Source organism: Dipodomys merriami, unplaced genomic scaffold, assembly GCF_024711535.1.
Source record: "Dipodomys merriami isolate MVZ:Mamm:240054 unplaced genomic scaffold, mDipMer1.0.p SCAF_2989, whole genome shotgun sequence".
Taxonomy (NCBI): Eukaryota; Metazoa; Chordata; class Mammalia; order Rodentia; family Heteromyidae; genus Dipodomys; species Dipodomys merriami.
This window is the reverse complement of record NW_027204480.1, coordinates 1-3,244: the sequence shown is the minus strand read 5'-3', so window position 1 is coordinate 3,244 and position 3,244 is coordinate 1. Positions and strand designations below refer to the sequence as shown.

General features: G+C 43.2%; 1 pseudogene; it reads right to left on the bottom strand.

Annotated features, from left to right (window-relative positions):
- Window positions 1-251: 251 nt before the first annotated feature.
- Window positions 252-1,436, bottom strand: LOC138839236 (tripartite motif-containing protein 43 pseudogene; annotated as a pseudogene).
- Window positions 1,437-3,244: the final 1,808 nt, after the last annotated feature.

The window sequence follows — 3,244 nt, the reverse complement described above, 5'->3', positions numbered from 1 at the left end:
TTACCACCATATTTCATGAAAAAATTTAAATTAGTACAGTATTAGTGGTTTGCTTCATTTGAGAAAGGTTCTCTGCCATAGAGTTCCCAACACATAGAGAGTCTCTTCACTTAAGACACCGGGATACCACTGGAATAAAGGGGCCTGACAGGAAATCAGAGAGAATCATTGGGGTATCTCCAGATAAGGGAACACTTAGCCACATTCCAAAAACTCAGACTGCCATGCTCAAGATCAAGAAACAAACCAACCCGGCCCAGAGGCTTCTCTACATATTGAGACAGCAATGGGAAGGTGGTAAAAAGGGTGTAAAGTGTGTTCTCTTTCACAAACAAAAGGAGGAAAACGTCCTCAGATTCACTGAGGTTGCTCCCTATGACAGAATCAGTAACAACTCCCAAGGGCCAGGTCGAAGACTCATCCACACTAACTTCCCAGTAATGTTTCCCAGAGCTGAAGACTTGGCATCCAAAAGCAGTGAAGTGGAGGGAGTCTTCAGAATTCAAAACCGCATATTGATGGTCATGTCTAACACTGCTCCCAGGACCTTGATTCCCCATAGTTTCATTGAAGGCAATCTCCACCCGGTACTGATTGAGCTTCTTTTTCATTCCAGGCATGGGAGGGGCACTGAGCTGTGGCCTCAGAGGAAGTGGCATGAAGACCAACACTGACACACAGCTTTCTAGGGTCAACTCTACACCCTGAAGCAGTTCCACATCTGGCTTCTGGTATGTTTCGATCAGCTCCTGAAACATATTCCTGAGCTGATGCTTCTTCTGAAGCATTTAGGTTTCCCTTTCTCTGAGTTGCTGTAACATGGCTCTTCCTTCATTGATCAGTAGCTGGGAATGATATCTTTCCTCCTCCTGGACAAAAAGCTGCAGCATTCTAAAAACATCCTTAGTCATGTCTCGGTAGAGGTTCACATAATAAATCCATTGGTTGGTGAGTCTCTTCTTCTCCTGTAAATTGTGCTGGTTTTCTTGAGTCTTTTCCCATACAGCATGCACCTGCTTTGAAATCATCTTCCTCTGCACATCAGCAGCCCTTTCTATAGAATGGTGTTTGTGAGCCCTGTGCTCCTGAGACATGGAGCAGCTCCTACAGAGCAGGGCCCTGTCTACCTCACAGAACATCTGCTTGGTCTCCCTGTGTGTCCCACACATGTATTCCTCAGAGCTCAGGAACTGCCTGAGTCTGGCTCTTCTGGCAATGGCCACCAGGCTCCTCAGAACCACGTTGGTTTTCAGGTTTGTCTGCTGGCAGGGTCCCTTGCATCCTGGGCACCTGGCTGGAGTCTCTTCCCAGCAAAGGAAGAGACAAGGTCGACAAAAACTGTGCCCGCACTCTAGGGTGACTGGCTCTATGAAAGTATTCATACAGATGCCACAGCTCAGTTCCTTCTGGAAGGCCTGGACAATGTCAGGATCCATCATTCCTAGAATCTAATGAGGTGCTGGTGACTCACCCCTAAAAGCCTAGCTACCCAATAGATTGGGATATGAGGATCAAGCTTTGAAGCAGGCCTGGGCACCAAAGTCCCCCTGACACAGACTCTTATCTCCTATTTACCACTCCAAAATCACAAGTGGGCTGTGATTCAAGTGGTAAAGCACTAAACTTGTCCACAAAGTGACCTAGGGATAATGCCCAGTCTTGAAAACAAAGAGGCCCAGCAACACTGCCCTACCACTGGGTTCAATCCCCACAACCGACAAAACACCACCACCAACAACAACACCAAACCAAGGAAAGAAGAATTAAAAGAGGAGTAGATTCTCCCACTCTGATCCTCACCTGGAGTATCCAAGCTCCAAACAGCCTCCTCCTCCTGAGGGATCTTCAGCAATGCCTGAGTCTCAGACTTCCACTCTATTTATACTGAAAGAGGGTGGGCCCAGGAAAGGAAGTGTCTCTGATTGGTTGTTTAGGGAAGCTGATTTACATATCAATAGAAGTTGGAATTTACATCCTGACAACCCCACCTTTTACTTCCTCTTTCAAGGACTTGCAATTTGGTTAGGTGATTTGGGTTAGGTGCAACTTAGGTTTGTCCAGGGTTGGAAAAGTTTATTGTGTTTGTTTTATTTTGTTTTGTTTTGTTTTTTACTTCTGTGTATGCTTTATTTTTGGACTATGAGTTTATTACTTTTCCACCGGACTGTAGGACACATTCGTGGCATCATCCATTGTATCTTGTGGGTCTTCATTAATTTGTAATTTGTCAGGCCTGATGCTGGGTTGGTACTTTACCACTTAAGCCATGTCCTCTTCTGTTTGCTTTTGCTTTTGGAATAGAAAATTGAGTTTATGCTTAGGTTCCCTGGACTGAGATCTTCTGATTCACACTTTGCACAAAGCTGAGAGGACAAGAATTATCTCTTGCTTGAGTTGTGATCAGGGTTAAGTCTGCCCACAGAGCAGCCCCTCCCAGCTTTCCCATCACCTGCTTTAATCAGACCAGTAATCACCTGACTGTCGATGATCACCTGACTGTGAGTCAACAAACATCCTAGGCTCCTAGGTCACTTCCTCCCAAGTCCATTTTCCATACAAATTCATCCTTCCGATGTTGTTGTTCTTGTTGTTTGTCTGTCAGTGCTGGACTTGAACTCAGGGTAGAAGATCTGTCCCTGAGCTCTTCTTCCACTCTATTTCTCTTATCTTTATTTTAAATATCATTTATGCCTTTTTATTATAAAATGATGTGGTATTCTGATATATAATTTAATAACTCCATGCCATTTTTGAGAATGATCTAAAAATTATCATAGACATAAACATATATATATTATATACATTGGATTTCAAGAACACATTATTAATATTCAATTTGCAATAAGTTTTATCCTATCAGAATATTCTCTTTAGGGTTACAGGTTCTGTAGTATCCTTGGCATAACCTTTCCCATTTGTGGTTTTGTTACTATAATCAATCTTGTACCTTTCTTGGTGTTGATCCATTAGCTTTGAAAGCATAATCCCCTATCTGAATTGCCAGAAGCTAAATAGTAGCCTAACACTATGTTTGTATCATTGACTTTCAGGCATTGATTATCAAACAATCTTTTTAATTTTTCTTTTTTAAAAATTTTTGTCATTAGTGCTGCGGAACTCTGGGTCTGGTGCTTTCGCTCATCTCTTCAGCTCAAGGTGAGCCCTCTACCACTTGAGCCATAGCACCACTTCCAGTTTTCTAGTGGTTTATTGGAGATGAGTGTCTACGACTTTCCTGCCTGGG